Source organism: Zea mays, chromosome 5 (genome assembly GCF_902167145.1).
Source record: "Zea mays cultivar B73 chromosome 5, Zm-B73-REFERENCE-NAM-5.0, whole genome shotgun sequence".
Classification (NCBI taxonomy): Eukaryota; Viridiplantae; Streptophyta; class Magnoliopsida; order Poales; family Poaceae; genus Zea; species Zea mays.
This window is the reverse complement of record NC_050100.1, coordinates 48,053,694-48,071,685: the sequence shown is the minus strand read 5'-3', so window position 1 is coordinate 48,071,685 and position 17,992 is coordinate 48,053,694.

The following is a 17,992-nucleotide window of genomic DNA, read 5'->3' as shown; positions in this document are numbered from 1 at the left end:
CCACGAGATGTATGATTAGGTGTACTTGCATATCAAAAAATGATGGAGGAAAACACATTTCAAGCTTGCACATAGTCTCGATGATGTATGCCTTTAGATAGTCTAAGTCTTCTAAAGCTATTACTTTTTGTGAAACCGCATTGAAAAAACAACACAAGCGTGTGATGACAACTTTGACATGCTCTGTTTCGAGGGCTCTTACCGCAATTGGGAGGAACACCGTCATCATCACATGGCAGTCATGAGAGTTGTAGCCAAATAGAGACAAGTCCATCCTGACTAGTTTGCTGATATTGGATGAGAAACCTGTGGGCACTTTGACCCCACGCAAACATTTGCAAATCTTTGTTCTCTCCTCAACTGACAAGTTGTAACTAGCTGGGGGGAGGTAAGGCTTCCCTTTGCCACTATCCACTGGATGAAGTTCTGGTCTGATTTGAAGATCTACTAGATCATTGCGTGATTTAAGTCCATTGTTGGGGGTATGCTTCGTAGCCAAAGATCCTGAAGAAAGAAACACCTTCGGCAGATCCTCTCAAAAGCAGTGCCGAAGCTATCAACCATAAAGCTTCGGCATAGTGACATGTCTCAAGAAGAAGGAGTGAACCGACTTAAAGATGAAATGACCAATAGACCCATGATAGTTTGTGTCATGATTGTAATCGATTGTAAAGGGCATAAATGTAATTTCACACAGGCCGCACCCTGTGCCTATAAATAGATGAACAGTACCCCCGTACTGTTCACGCAATCTTGTAATCACTTGCACACGACACTTGGATTATTGCCTTCTGTCAAGACGAAGGTATAAATGTGATCAAATGTTATGTTTGATAGTCGCCTAGAGGGGGGGTGAATAGGGCGAAACTGAAATTTACAAATATAAACAAAACTACAAGCCGGGTTAGCGTTAGTAATAAAGAAACGAGTCCGCGAGAGAGGGCGCAAAACAAATCCCAAGCGAATAAGCAAGTGAGACACAGAGATTTGTTTTACCGAGGTTCGGTTCTTGCAAACCTACTCCCCGTTGAGGAGGCCACAAAGGCCGGGTCTCTTTCAACCCTTCCCTCTCTCAAACGATCCCACGGACCGAGTGAGCTTTCTCTTCTCAATCACTTGGAACACAAAGTTCCCACAAGGACCACCACAAGTTTGGTGTCTCTTGTCTCAATTACAAGTGAGTTTGATCGCTATGAAAGAATCAAGAACGAAGAAAGCAATCCAAGCGCAAGAGCTCGAAAGAACACAAGCAAATCACTCTCTCTAGTCACTATTGTGTTGTGTGGAATTTGGAGAGGATTTGATCTCTTTGGTGTGTCTAGAATTGAATGCTAGAGCTCTTGTAGTAGTTGGGAAGTGGAAAACTTGGATGCAATGAATGGTGGGGTGGTTGGGGTATTTATAGCCCCAACCACCAAACTTGACCGTTGGCTGGGTTGTCTGTTCGATGGCGCACCGGACAGTCCGGTGCACACCGGACAGTCCGGTGCCCCCTGCCACGTCATCACTGCCGTTGGATTCTGACCGTTGGAGCTTCTGACTTGTGGGCCCGCCTGGGTGTTCGGTGCACACCGGACAGGTACTGTTTGCTGTCCGGTGTGCCAGCATGGGCGTGCCTGCCATCTGCGCACGCAGAGCCCACATTAAATGCGCGGCAGAGAGCCGTTGGCGCGAAGATAGCCGTTGCTCTGGAGTCGCACTGGACAGTCCGGTGCACACCGGACAGTCCGGTGAATTATAGTGGACGAGCCGTTGGCTTTTCCCGAAGCTGGCGAGTTCCTGAGGCCGACCTCCCTTGGCGCACCGGACACTGTCCGGTGTACACCGGACAGTCCGGTGAATTATAGCCGAGTCGCCTCCGGAAATTCCCGAAGGTGGCGAGTTCGAGTCTGAGTCCCCCTGGTGCACCGGACATGTCCGGTGGCACACCGGACAGTCCGGTGCGCCACACCAGGGGAGCCTTCGGTTGCCCCCTTTGCTCCTTTGTTGAATCCAAAGCTTGGTCTTTTTATTGGCTGAGTGTGAACCTTTTACACCTGTATTATCTATACACTTGGGCAAACAAGTTAGTCCAAAGATTTGTGTTGGGCAATTCAACCACCAAAATTATATAGGAACTAGGTGTAAGCCTAATTCCCTTTCAATCTCCCCCTTTTTGGTGATTGTTGCCAACACAAACCAAAGCAAATATAGAAGTGCATAATTGAACTAGTTTGCATGATGTAAGTGTAAAGGTTGCTTGGAATTTAGCCAATATTATTACTTACAAGATATGCATGGATTGTTTCTTATTTATAACATTTTGGACCACGCTTGCACCACATGTTTTGTTTTTGCAAACTCTTTTGTAAATCATTTTCAAAGTTCTTTTGCAAATAGTCAAAGGTAAATGAATAAGATTTTTGCAAAGCATTTTCAAGGTTTGAAATTTTCTCCCCCTGTTTCAAATGCTTTTCTTTTGACTCAACAAAACTCCCCCTAAAGGAGATCCTCCTCTTAGTGTTCAAGAGGGTTTTGATATATCATTTTGAAATACTACTTTCTCCCCTTTTTGAACACAATAGGAAAATCAATTGATAAATATTCAACACTAAGTTTTTGAAATCGGTTTTGAAATCGGTGGTGGTGCGGTCCTTTTGCTTTGGGCTCCTTTCTCCCCCTTTTTGGCATGAATCGCCAAAAACGGAATCATTAGAGCCCGCGAAGTAGTTTCTTCCCCTTTGGTCATAAACAAATGAGTTAAGATTATACCAAAGACGAAGTCCTTTTGCTTTCTCCCCCAAGGATGGAGAGTGGTATGTAGCGACGACGAAGGTTGAGTTACGGAGTGGAAGCCTTTTTGTCTTCGCCGAAGACTCCAATTCCCTTTCAATATACCTATGACTTGGTTTGAAATAGACTTGAAAACACATTAGTCATAGCATAGGAAGGGGATACGATCAAAGATATATAAATGAGCTATGTGTGCAATCTAACAAAAGAAATTGCGCGAATCAAGAATATTGAGCTCATGCCTAAGTTTGTTAAAAGATTGTTCATCAAGAGGCTTGGTAAAGATATCGGCTAATTGATCTTTAGTGTTAATGTAAGAAATCTCGATATCTCCCTTTTGTTGGTGATCCCTAAGAAAATGATACCGAATGGCTATGTGTTTAGTGCGGCTATGCTCGACGGGATTGTCGGCCATTTTGATTGCACTCTCATTATCACATAGCAAAGGGACTTTGGTTAATTTGTAACCGTAGTCCCGCAGGGTTTGCCTCATCCAAAGCAATTGCGCGCAACAATGACCTGCGGCAATGTACTCGGCTTCGGCGGTGGAAAGAGCGACCGAATTTTGCTTCTTTGAAGCCCAAGACACCAAGGATCTTCCCAAGAACTGGCAAGTTCCTGATGTGCTCTTTCTATTGATTTTGCACCCCGCCCAATCGGCATCGGAATAACCAATTAAATCAAATGTGGATCCCTTAGGATACCAAAGCCCAAACTTAGGAGTATAAGCCAAATATCTCAAGATTCGTTTTACGGCCGTAAGGTGAGCTTCCTTAGGGTCGGCTTGGAATCTTGCACACATGCATACGGAAAGCATAATATCCGGTCGAGATGCACATAAATAGAGTAAAGAACCTATCATCGACCGGTATACCTTTTGATCTACGGACTTACCTCCCGTATCGAGGTCGAGATGCCCATTAGTTCCCATGGGTGTCTTGATGGGTTTGGCATCCTTCATCCCAAACTTGGTTAGAATGTCTTGAGTGTACTTTGTTTGGCTGATGAAGGTGCCCTCTTGGAGTTGCTTCACTTGGAATCCTAGAAAATACTTCAACTCCCCCATCATAGACATCTCAAACTTCTGTGTCATGATCCTACTAAACTCTTCACATGTAGACTCGTTAGTAGACCCAAATATAATATCATCAACATAAATTTGGCATACAAACAAGTCATTTTCAAGAGTTTTAGTAAAGAGTGTAGGATCGGCTTTACCGACTTTGAATCCATTTGCAATAAGAAAATCTCTAAGGCATTCATACCATGCTCTTGGGGCTTGCTTGAGCCCATAAAGCGCCTTAGAGAGCTTATAGACATGATTAGGATACTTACTGTCTTCAAAGCCGGGAGGTTGCTCAACATAGACCTCTTCCTTGATTGGTCCATTGAGGAAGGCACTTTTCACGTCCATTTGATAAAGCTTAAAGCCATGGTAAGTAGCATAGGCTAATAATATGCGAATTGACTCAAGCCTAGCTACGGGTGCATAGGTTTCACCGAAATCCAAACCTTCGACTTGGGAGTATCCCTTGGCCACAAGTCGAGCTTTGTTCCTTGTCACCACACCATGCTCGTCTTGCTTGTTGCGGAAGACCCATTTGGTTCCTACAACATTTTGATTAGGACGTTGAACTAAATGCCATACCTCATTTCTAGTGAAGTTGTTGAGCTCCTCTTGCATTGCCACCACCCAATCCGAATCTTGGAGTGCTTCCTCTATCCTGTGTGGCTCAATAGAGGAAACAAACGAGTAATGTTCACAAAAATGTGCAACCCGAGATCTTGTAGTTACCCCCTTATGAATGTCGCCGAGGATGGTGTCGACGGGGTGATCTCGTTGGATTGCTTGGTGGACTCTTGGGTGTGGCGGCCTCTGCTCTTCATCCTCCTTGTCTTCCTCATTTGTATCTCCCCCTTGATCATTGCTATCATCTTGAGGTGGCTCATTTGCTTGATCTCCTACTTCATCAACTTGAGCTTCATCCTCATTTTCAGGAGATGCTTGCATGGAGGAGGATGGTTGATCTTGTGTATTTGGAGACTCTTCAGATTCCTTAGGACACACATCCCCAATGGACATGTTCCTTAGCGCTATGCATGGAGCCTCTTCATCACCTATCTCATCAAGATCAACTTGCTCTATTTGAGAGCCATTAGTCTCATCAAACACAACGTCACATGAGACTTCAACTAGTCCAGTGGACTTGTTAAAGACCCTATATGCCCTTGTGTTTGAGTCATAACCAAGTAAAAAGCCTTCTACAGTCTTAGGAGCAAATTTAGATTTTCTACCTCTTTTAACAAGTATAAAGCATTTGCTACCAAAGACTCTAAAATATGAAATGTTGGGCTTTTTACCGATTAGGAGTTCATATGATGTCTTCTTGAGGATTCGGTGTAGATATAATCGGTTGATGGCGTAGCAGGCGGTGTTGACTGCCTCGGCCCAAAACCGATCCGAAGTCTTGTACTCATCAAGCATGGTCCTTGCCATGTCCAATAGAGTTCGATTCTTCCTCTCCACTACACCATTTTGTTGAGGTGTGTAGGGAGAAGAGAACTCATGCTTGATGCCCTCTTCCTCAAGAAAACCTTCGATTTGAGAGTTCTTGAACTCCGTCCCGTTGTCGCTTCTTATTTTCTTGATCCTTAAGCCGAACTCATTTTGAGCCCGTCTCAAGAATCCCTTTAAGGTCTCTTGGGTTTGAGATTTTTCCTGTAAAAAGAATACCCAAGTGAAGCGAGAATAATCATCCACAATAACTAGACAGTACTTACTTCCGCCGATGCTTATGTAAGCGATCGGGCCGAATAGGTCCATGTGTAGGAGCTCCAGTGGCCTGTCACTAGTCATAATGTTCTTGTGTGGATGATGAGTGCCAACTTGCTTTCCTGCTTGGCATGCGCTACAAACCCTGTCTTTCTCAAAATGAACATTTGTTAATCCTAAAATGTGTTCTCCCTTTAGAAGTTTATGAAGATTCTTCATCCCAACATGGGCTAGTCGGCGGTGCCAGAGCCAACCCATGTTAGTCTTAGCAATTAAGCAAGTGTCGAGTTCAGCTCTATCAAAATCTACCAAGTATAGCTGACCCTCTAACACTCCCTTAAATGCTATTGAATCATCACTTCTTCTAAAGACAGTGACACCTATATCAGTGAAAAGACAGTTGTAGCCCATTTGACATAATTGAGATACGGAAAGCAAATTGTAATCTAATGAATCTACAAGAAAAACATTGGAAATAGAATGGTCGGGTGATATAGCAATTTTACCAAGACCTTTGACCAAACCTTGATTTCCATCCCCGAATGTGATAGCTCGTTGGGGATCTTGGTTTTTCTCGTAGGAAGAGAACATCCTTTTCTCCCCTGTCATATGGTTTGTGCACCCGCTGTCGAGTATCCAACTTGAGCCCCCGGATGCATAAACCTACAAAACAATTTTAGTTCTTGACTTTAGGTACCCAAATGGTTTTGGGTCCTTTGGCATTAGACACAAGAACTTTGGGTACCCAAACACAAGTCTTGGAGCCCTTGTGCTTGCCCCCAACATATTTGGCAACTACTTTGCCGGATTTGTTAGTTAAAACATAAGATGCATCAAAAGTTTTAAATGAAAGACTATGTTCATTTGATGCACTAGGAATTTTCTTAGGCAACTTAGCACGGGTTGGTTGCCTAGAACTAGATGTCTCACCCTTATACATAAAAGCATGATTTGGGCCAGAGTGAGACTTCCTAGAATGAATTCTCCTAATTTTGCTCTCGGGATAACCGGCAGGGTATAAAATGTAACCCTCGTTATCCTGAGGCATGGGAGCCTTACCCTTAACAAAGTTGGACAATTTTTTAGGAGGGGCACTAATTTTGACATTGTCTCCCCTTTGGAAGCCAATGCCATCCTTGACGCCCGGGCGTCTCCCATTATAAAGCATGCTACGAGCAAATTTAAATTTTTCATTTTCCAAGTTGTGCTCGGCAATTTTAGCATCTAGTTTTGCTATATGATCATTTTGTTGTTTAATTAAAGCCATATGATCATGAATAGCATTAATATCAACATCTTTACATCTAGTACAAATAGATACATGCTCAATGGTAGATGTAGAGGGTTTGCAAGATTTTAATTCTACAACCTTAGCTTGTAACATGTCATTCTTAGTTCTAAGGTCGGAAATGGTAGCATTGTAATCATCAAAATCTTTAGCCTTAGCAAGCAAATTTTCATTCTCAATTTTAAGGCTGGCAAGAGAAGCATTCAACTCATCAATCCTAGCAAGTAAATCAATATTATCATCTCTAGGATTTGAAGTTGAAACATTGCAAACATGTGAATTAACCTTAGCATTTAAACTAGCATTTTCATTCCTAAGGTTGTCAATCATCTCACGACAAGTGCTTATCTCACTAGATAACTTTTCACATTTTTCAATTTCAAGAGCATAAGCCTTTTTAACCTTAACATGTTTCTTGTTTTCTTTAATTAGACAATCCTCTTGGGAATCCAAAAGGTCATCCTTTTCATGAATAGCACTAACTAATTCATTTAATTTTTCCTTTTGAGCTATGTTAAGGTTGGCAAAAAGGGAACGCAAATTATCCTCCTCATCACTAGCATTATCATCACTAGAAGATTCATATTTAGTGGAGGAGTTAGATTTAACCTTTTTCCGTTTGCCGTCCTTTGCCATGAGGCACTTGTGGCCGACGTTGGGGAAGAGGAGTCCCTTGGTGATGGCGATGTTGGCGGCGTCCTCATCGTCGGAGGAGTCGCTTGAGCTTTCATCGAAGTCCCACTCCCGACAAACATGGGCATCACCGCCCTTCTTCTTGTAGTACCTCTTCTTCTCCTTTCGCCTCCCCTTCTTGTCGTCGCCTCGGTCACTGTCACTAGATATAGGACATTTAGCAATAAAATGACCGGGCTTACCACACTTGTAGCAAACCTTCTTGGAGCGGGACTTGTAATCCTTCCCCCTCCTTTGCTTGAGGATTTGGCGGAAGCTCTTGATGACGAGCGCCATTTCCTCATTGTCGAGCTTGGAGGCGTCTATTGGTTGTCGACTTGGTGTAGACTCCTCCTTCTTTTCTTCCGTCGCCTTGAATGCGACGGGTTGAGCCTCGGATGTAGATGGATCATCAAGCTCGTTGATCTTCCTCGAGCCTTCGATCATGCACTCAAAACTTACAAAATGCCCGATTACTTCCTCGGGGGTCATTTTAGTATATCTACGATTACCACGAATTAATTGAACTTGAGTAGGGTTAAGGAAAATAAGAGATCTTAGAATAACCTTAACCATCTCGTGGTCGTCCCACTTTACGCTCCCAAGGTTACGCACTTGATTCACCAAGGTCTTGAGCCGGTTGTACATGTGTTGTGGCTCCTCCCCTTTGCGAAGCCGGAACCGACCGAGCTCCCCCTCGATCGTTTCCCGCTTGGTGATCTTGGTGAGCTCGTCTCCTTCATGCGCGGTTTTGAGCACATCCCAAATTTCCTTGGCGCTCTTCAACCCTTGTACTTTGTTATACTCCTCTCTACTTAGAGAGGCGAGGAGTATTGTTGTTGCTTGAGAGTTGAAGTGCTCGATTTGGGCCACCTCATCCTCATCATAGTTCTCATCCCCTACCAACGGTACCTGTGCACCAAACTCAACAACATCCCATATACTTTTGTGGAGCGAGGTTAGATGAAATCGCTCCACCTAGCGTAATCTTCACCATCAAAAGTTGGTGGTTTGCCTAATGGGACGGAAAGTAAAGGTGTATGTTTGGAAATGCGAGGGTATCGTAGGGGGATCTTACTATACTTCTTGCGCTCTTGGCGCTTAGAAGTGACGGAGGGCGCATCGGAGTCGGAGGTCGATGTTGATGAAGTGTCGGTCTCGTAGTAGACCACTTTCCTCATCCTCTTGTGCTTGTCGCCTTTCCGATGCGGCTTGTAGGAAGAAGATTTTTCCTTCTTCTCTTTGTGGTGAGAAGAGGAAGATTTTTTCTCCTTTTGTTTGGAGGAATCCTTCTTCTTCTCCTTCCTCTTGGTGCGGGACTCTTCCGATGAAGTGCTCCCGTGGCTTGTAGTGGGCTTTTCGCCGGTCTCCATCTCCTTCTTGGCGTGATCTCCCGACATCACTTCGAGCGGTTAAGCTCTAATGAAGCACCGGGCTCTGATACCAATTGATAGTCGCCTAGAGGGGGGGTGAATAGGGCGAAACTGAAATTTACAAATATAAACACAACTACAAGCCGGGTTAGCGTTAGTAATAAAGAAACGAGTCCGCGAGAGAGGGCGCAAAACAAATCCCAAGCGAATAAGCAAGTGAGACACGGAGATTTGTTTTACCGAGGTTCGGTTCTTGCAAACCTACTCCCCGTTGAGGAGGCCACAAAGGCCGGGTCTCTTTCAACCCTTCCCTCTCTCAAACGATCCCACGGACCGAGTGAGCTTTCTCTTCTCAATCACTTGGAACACAAAGTTCCCACAAGGACCACCACAAGTTTGGTGTCTCTTGTCTCAATTACAAGTGAGTTTGATCGCTATGAAAGAATCAAGAACGAAGAAAGCAATCCAAGCGCAAGAGCTCGAAAGAACACAAGCAAATCACTCTCTCTAGTCACTATTGTGTTGTGTGGAATTTGGAGAGGATTTGATCTCTTTGGTGTGTCTAGAATTGAATGCTAGAGCTCTTGTAGTAGTTGGGAAGTGGAAAACTTGGATGCAATGAATGGTGGGGTGGTTGGGGTATTTATAGCCCCAACCACCAAACTTGACCGTTGGCTGGGTTGTCTGTTCGATGGCGCACCGGACAGTCCGGTGCCCCCTGCCATGTCATCACTGCCGTTGGATTCTGACCGTTGGAGCTTCTGACTTGTGGGCCCGCCTGGGTGTCCGGTGCACACCGGACAGGTACTGTTTGCTGTCCGGTGTGCCAGCATGGGCGTGCCTGCCATCTGCGCATGCAGAGCCCGCATTAAATGCGTGGCAGAGAGCCGTTGGCGCGAAGATAGCCGTTGCTCTGGAGTCGCACCGGACAGTCCGGTGCACACCGGACAGTCCGGTGAATTATAGTGGACGAGCCGTTGGCTTTTCCCGAAGCTGGCGAGTTCCTGAGGCCGACCTCCCTTGGCGCACCGGACACTGTCCGGTGTACACCGGACAGTCCGGTGAATTATAGCCGAGTCGCCTCCGGAAATTCCCGAAGGTGGCGAGTTCGAGTCTGAGTCCCCCTGGTGCACCGGACATGTCCGGTGGCACACCGGACAGTCCAGTGCGCCACACCAGGGGAGCCTTCGGTTGCCCCCTTTGCTCCTTTGTTGAATCCAAAGCTTGGTCTTTTTATTGGCTGAGTGTGAACCTTTTACACCTGTATTATCTATACACTTGGGCAAACAAGTTAGTCCAAAGATTTGTGTTGGGCAATTCAACCACCAAAATTATATAGGAACTAGGTGTAAGCCTAATTCCCTTTCAATGTTATAATATTTAAATTTGTATGATGAAATATATGAATATGTTTATGTGTTTTAATACATTATACTTTCATGTTTTATATTTTATATTTCGTCTTTCGTTATTTCATAAATCTAGTCACGAAGGTATGACCTTCGTGACTCTTGCTCATGACCTTCGTCCGAAGTTCATTATACCCTTGGGGAGATAATGCTCCGACGGACGAAGGGCATTAACATTTAACATTTTATGTTGCCTTGTTCTTAATTCGAAGCATTTGAGAACAAGTCCCCAACATTGGCGCCCACCTCCGGTGAACTCACTTCCACTTTTTGAGCTGATGGCTTCGTTCAACAACCAAGCTGAAGCTGCTTCGGCTATGAAGCTGGTGCTCCCGATAACAGGCGGTTCATGCTCAGAGCCGGCCAACAAGAAGCAGAAGAAGATGGCTCAGAGAAGGGTATAATATGTTGGGGTGCAGGGACCCTTCATCAAGTCGAAATGGTCCCACATCCCAATTACCTTCTCCTAGGAGGACCTTCAGCTCAAGAATTACCCTCACAATGATGCTATGGTCATTTCTTGTGTCATCAAAGGACTTCTGGTCCACAATGTTCTGGTTGATATAGGCAGTGCAGCGGATTATATTTGCCAAGGCCTTCAGACAGATGCAAGAGCTAGAGGATAAGATTCATGATGCTACACACCCTCTTTGTGGCTTCGGAGGAAGGCAGATCGTAGCACTTGGCAAGATCATGATGCCAGTGACCTTCGGATTTGTCAACAATACAAGGACTGAGCAAGTTGTGTTTGATATTGTCGACATGGAGTACCCCTACAATGCAATCATTGGTCGTGGGACACTCAATGCTTTTGAAGCAATTCTTCATCCATCATATCTATGCATGAAGATACCTTCGGATCAAGGGCCTATTGCTATTCATGGAAGTTAGGAAGCTGCCAGAAAGGCTGAAGGAAACTGGACAGATTCAAAAGCAATCCATAATATAGATGGAGCCAAAGCTTATGAGCAGTATAAGTACAGAAAGGAGAAGGCTGCTTTGGCCGATCAGCCGAAGCCCATGCTTCTATGTGAAGATATAGCAGAGCAGAAGGTATTGTTGGGATCTCAATTATCTGAGGAGCAGGAGAAAACTCTAATAAGGTTTTTGTTCAACAACAAAGATGTCTTTGCATGGTTAGCCAACGATCTATGTGGTGCCAATAGGGACATCATTGAACATTCGCTCAATGTCGATCCATCCTTCAGACCCAGAAAGCAGAGGCTTCGGAAAATGTCTGATGACAAAGCCAAAGGTGCTCGTAATGAAGTGAAAAGACTTCTTAGTGCTGGAGTCATCAGAGAAGTAAAATACCCAGAATGGCTAGCCAATACTGTTATGGTGAAGAAGGCCAATGGTAAATGGAGAATGTGCATTGATTTTACTGATCTCAACAAGGCTTGTCCAAAGGATGAGTTCCCATTACCAAGAATAGATTCTCTAGTAGATGCAGCAGCTTCGTCAGAGCTCATGAGTCTACTAGATTGTTATTCAGGCTACCACCAAATCTGGATGAAGAAGGAAGATGAGCCAAAAACCAGCTTCATAACCCCCCGTGGTACATATTGTTATCTTCGGATGCCTGAGGGGCTCAAGAATGCTGGAGGAAGCTTCGGTAGAATGACATCCAAAGTCCTTCACTCTCAGATAGGCAGAAATGTGCTAACATATGTTGATGATATCATAGTAAAGAGCACGAAGCAGGAAAATCACATTGCTGATCTGTAGGAAACATTTGCTAATTTTAGGCAAGCTGGCCTGAAATTAAATCCAGAAAAATGTCTCTTCAGAGTAAAGAAGGGAAAATTTCTTGGTTGTCTAGTTTCAACGAAAGGGATCGAAGCTAATCCAAACAAAATCGAAGCTATTCTTCGGATGGAGCCGCCAAACACAAAGAAGGGGGCTCAACGGCTGACAGGAAGACTGGCATCTTTGAATCGATTCATATCTAGATCAGCAGAGAGAAATTTACCATTTTTTGAAGTGCTGAAGTCGGCCGAAGTCTTTCAATAGGGATCAGCTCAGCAGAAAGCCTTCAAAGAGCTGAAGCAATACTTGATAGATCTAACAATGTTAACTCCACCCACGCCAGGGGCTCCTCTGCTATTATATGTGGCAGCTTCGCACTCTGCAGTAAGTGCGGCGCTTGTACAGGAGAAGCTTGAAGGACAAACTAAAAAACAAGTCCCAGTATATTTTGTCTCCGAAGTATTAAGCTTATCAAAGAAAAATTACACATAATTGGAGAAAGTGTTGTATGCTGTATTAATAGCCTCCAGGAATCTTCGGCATTATTTTCAAGCTTACCATATAATTGTTCCCTCGTCACAGCCTCTGAAGGATATTATGAGGAACAGAGAAGCTACTGGAAGGGTTGGAAAGTGGGCCGCGGAGCTCAATGAATTCACCATTGACTACGTGCACAGATCTTCAATTCAATCCCAGGCGCTAGTAGACTTCATCGCTGACTGAACGCCAGGGGCTCACGAAGAAGGGACAAGCAAGGATACCGAAGCTTGGACGGTGTTCTGCGATGGTTCTTGGGGAACCTTCGGTGCAGGAGTAGCTGCGGTCCTAGTGGCACCTTCAAAAGTCAAAACATGTTTTGCAGTCAAACTGGATTTCAGTTGCACAAATAATATTGCTGAGTACAAAACACTTCTATTGGGGCTTCGGAAACTAAGGGCAATGGGAATAAGAAGGGCCATCCTAAAGACTGATTCTCAAGTTATTGCTGGCCATGTGGATAAAAGCAGCAAGGCACGAGATCCGAAGCTTGAAAAATATCTGGATGCAGTCCGAAGGTTGGAAGCTTCCTTCGAAGGTTTTTCCGTCAAGAATATTCCAAGAGGTGAAAATGAGCATGCAGATTTGCTAGCCAAATCAGCGGCTCAGGGGCTCCCCTACCCTCTGAAGTATTTTTTGAAGCAATAAAAGCACCTTCGGTTGAGCTCATGGAGAGAGCAGTGCTTACTATTTCTCCAGTACACAGTGAAGACTGGAGAACTGAAATAATATCTTTCCTTCAAGGAAATTGTCTTTCAAGTGACGAAGCTTATAACAAAAGAATGGAGGCAAGAACAAGACCATATGTGATAATAGATGGGGAATTGTATAAGCATGGAGTTTGTTCACCACTCCTCAAATGTTTATCAAGAACCGAAGGTATGGAATTAATGAAAGAGATACATGCAGGTCTGTGTGGATCTCACATTGGATCTAGGCCCTTGTTGGGAAAAGTTTTTCGACAAGGATTTTATTGGCCGAAGGTAGCTTCGGATGCAGCAGAATTAGTCCAAAAATGTGAAGGCTGTCAAAAATATGCAAGAGACCAGAAGCAACCTTCATCTCTCACTCAATTAATACAGCCCACTTGGCCGTTGCAAAGGTGGGGCCTCGATTTGTTAGGACCACTCCACCAGCTCAAGGAAATCTAAAATATGTCGTGGTGGCAGTAGAGTATTTTTCCAAGTGGATTGAGGCGAAGCCTTTAGCCACGATAACTTCGGTCACTGTCCAGAAATTTTTCTGGCAAAATATTTTTTGTCGCTTCGGAGTGCCGAAGGCTATTACTGTGAACAACAGAACACAATTCGATGCTGAAGCTTTCAAAGAATTCTGTGAACAAATTGGCACGAAGATTCATTTTGCATCGGTCAGACACCCGGAGTCAAATGGACTTGTTGAAAGAGCCAATGACATTATAATGACGGGAATAATGAAGTTAATCTTCAATCAGCTCAGAGGAAAGTGGCCAGATGAATTGATCAAAGTGGTGTGGAGCCACAATACAACAATATCAAGGTCAACAGGTTTTATACCATTCAAACTATTGTTTGGCGATGAAGCAATAACCCCAGAAGAAGCTAAGGCAGGATCAATAAGAACAGTGGCTTCGGCAGAAGACGAAGCTGATTATTCTGTGGCAAAAGATGCTATAGAAGGGATCATGCTTCAGGCCGTAGAGAATATCAATAAATACCAAGCCAAAACAATAAAATGGCGTGATAGAAAAGTTCGGCTAAAAAACATTAAGCCAGGACATTTGGTACTTCAGAGAGTGGCCAACCCAGATACAGTAGGCAAGTTACAGCTGAAGTGGGAAGGACCTTTCTTGATAGTATCTTCGTCAAGACCCGGTTCTTACAGACTGAAGGATATGGACGACAACAACATTCCTAGATCTTGGAATGCGGATGAGCTTCGGCGATATTATATCTAGCTTGATGTAATCTTTTTATTTTTTCTATGGCACCCTTTTCCTTTTCAAAGGGGGAGAAAGGTTTTTAATGGGGCCATAGCATGTAATTTCTCTTTTTTCTTATTCAGCTCTACGAGAGCAAAATCCCCCAAAAATGTAAATGTAAAAACTGAGCATGCACCATCGAGTGCAGGGAAAAAGAAAAAACAAGGAGAAGCTCGAAAGTCGTCCCCAAGGGGATGCAGAGCGCGACGAAGCTACAAAAAGTCGTTCCTAAGGGAGCGCAACGTAAGTTTTTGCTCAAAAGTCGTTCCCAAGGGAATGCAGAGCTTACAGCGAAAAGTCAACGCTGATACCGTCGAAATATAAGGCGAAGCACGAAAAGTCAACGCGAATACCGCCGAAATAGAAGGCGAAGAAGTTCAAAAGGCATTCCTAAGGGGATGCAGAACTTACAGCGAAAAGTCAGCACTGATACACCGAAAAATAAGTGGTGAAGCCGAAAAATAAACGACAAAGAGACTTCGGTCATTCCCAAGGGAATGAAGGCTATGGTTGTGGCTTCGTATCCGTGTCTTTGGACATTCATTTGCACGACACATTACATCATACATTTGCATTCATAAACATCCATTTAGACATACATAGGGTCATCATCATCATAACATAGGCGGATGCTTCGGCTCTAAAGATAAGGCTTCAGCAAAAAGAAAAAGAAGCAGTTTCATGCTTCGTTGTGTACGAAAAGAAGGGAAGGTGTTTTTCGCCTTCGGCTCAAAAAATGCTAGTTTCGTTCACATCAAAGCATTTCATACATTGGTGGAAAGGTAAAAATATATTACAAGGTATGGACAAAATTCACAGAGTAAAACCTAATTCTTAAATTACAATATTCTTTACAAAGGTTATTACAAGAGTTCTTGAATTTTTTCCACAGCTATCTATTCAAGCTTCATCATTATCTATTAAGCTTCGGCTTTGTGCTCTTCAGCTTCGTCAACTTGCTCCTCAGCTTCGTCATCCTGTACATATTAAAGTATTGTAAGGAAAATTCAAGTTTAAAGGAAAAGGTAAGCACAAGGTATGATTTTGTTACCGGCTTAAGATGACTACGAGCTTCGTCACCAGCTATGCTTCGTCCACCCTTCGTCCATACTAGTTTTATAAACCTGTTTCCTATGCTTCGGGCAAGACTGGGAATATCAACTAGATCTGCTAGTGATAAACTAAAGTTGGGTCTATTGACAATTTTTCCATGTGTGCAACCAGATTTCAGGAAGGCGACAGCTGTGCCCCGAGAAGCTACCAGGGCACAGAAATCACCATGTCCGGCTATAATTTCATCATGGTCATCAATTTCACCCTCGATATGTTCGAAGGCCCCTGGCAAGTCTTCAGTCGAAGGAATAATTTTTCACAGCTAGCTCCAACCGAATTGAAGATCTGCTTCAGTCGTTGTACACATCGGCTACTGAACTCCAAACATTTGTTTTGAAGATCTGTCAATGACTTTTGCAAATTTGAACTTTTCTCGACCTCAGCCTTAAATTTGGCAATTAACTTATGCTTTTTCTGTTCGAAGCTTCCTGATTATGAAAGAAGCTCCATATTTAACTTTGCAATTTTAGCTTCAGCTTCTGCCAATAAACCTTCTGTTGTCTGAAGCTCGAAATCCTTCTTTTCAAGAGCAGTTGCTTGATCTTTTAATTTGCTTTCTAAACCCTCAATTATAACTTCATGTTTTTTATCTTCAAGATCTTGTTGCATTCTCAAAGCTTTACTCAACAGCATACTCTGTGCACAAGCAACCTTCGTTAGAAAACACCTTCGTTGTTCAAAACAATAAAAAGTCAAAGAAAAGTTTTTTACCTTGAAATTGGAATAGAATAAACTACCGACAAGATGCTGTCGTCGGTAGCGACTTATGTCAGTCTCAAGCTTCGGGAAACCAATACTCTTCGATAGAGTACCGATGACCTTCGCTCCGGTTTGACCTCGGACGCAGCCTAACTTTTCATCGTCAACACCACCGAAGAGTAGTGCCCCTGGTTGATATCCGCAGGATATGGCATATTCTTTTAACTCTTCTTTCTCAGCCTTCGTCAACTCTTGTCCAATTAAGTTTTGAAAGTTAAAGTTTTCTTCTTCCGAAGCATCTTCAACTATTTCCTTCTCCTTCTCAGATACTGTAGCCATGGTTTCTTCAGCGGCTGTAGCAGCTTCTTCTGTGGCCATATCCAGAAGAATCTTGTCAATGTTAGAAAGTGTGCTTTCTAAATGTTCATCTTCAGCTGTGGCAGCTTCGGCAGCTGCAGCTTCGGTGGCTGTTGCGCTTTCAACAGCTGGTGCCTTCGAAGCCAAAGCTGTTGGTGGTGTCCCTTCAATAACTTCTGTCACTGTAACAATTCTTCGTTTTTTCGGCCCAACTGCCTTCTTCGTTATCGAGGGCTCCTTTTCCTTCTGAAAAAGCTTCGGCAGATGCGGCCCCAGTGGACTTAGCTTGATAGGCAAAGATTCAGTCATTACCTTTAAGATTTCCTCCACGTTGGTGGCAGAAGGTGTTGCAGCAGTTTCTTCTTCTATATCAGTTGCCTTTTGCTTCGGAGCCGCAACCTTTCTTTTCTTCGAAGCATCTGTCTCCGGCTCAGGCTTCAGCTTTCTCTTTTTCAGTTTTTCTTCATCATCTTTCACCAATTTAGCAGCTTCTTTATTCAGGACGCTAGCAACTCTCTTTCTCTTCTGTCCTTCGGCACCTCGGTCCAGTCGCTCATAACCAGGATACTCAAAATTCAGAGCATCCATCACCCGGTTTAACCTTCGCTTCGGACGAGTGCCGAAGGCTGCAGTCATTAGTTGATCTTCTTTTTTAGAATAATTGTCAAGAATATCGTTGCATATGACTTTAATTGTGTCTAACCATTCTTGGCAAGGCACTTTGAAATGTTTCTTGAATTTATAATAATAGGGCAACCGAATAAGTTCCCCCTTTTTCTTTTCTCCCTTGAGCTTCGGCATGTCCCACTCTTTCAAAGTTGGGAACACTCTAAAAGCCAAGAATTCTTGCACCAGATCCCTAGTGCCAATATGCTCCGCAATAACTCGAAATTCGCCCAGTGCAATTTGGCTTGGACTCTTCGGTGTCATGTTGCACTAGGGCCTGGTTTCTCCGAAGATTAATTCTAGTGGACTTTGGACCAGCTTCTCCTTCTCTTCATCAACTTTGACGTAAAACCATTCAGTCTTCCAGCCAGCTGGCCACTTGGTACGATAGCTGATAACTGGAAACTTCATATTTTTGCGATAAGCAAAATTGTAGCAGCCGAAGTTTTCATGCAGCCCATCTTCTCTAGCTTTTGTTTGATAATGAAGCTCATGTACTCGGCAGAAGCCTTCGGCAAACGGTTCTACCCCCTGGCTTCGGAGGGCCCAGATGTAGACGCTAAGCCTAACGATGGCGTTAGGAGTTAGCTGATGAAGATAAATCCCAAACTTCTTCAAAACGTC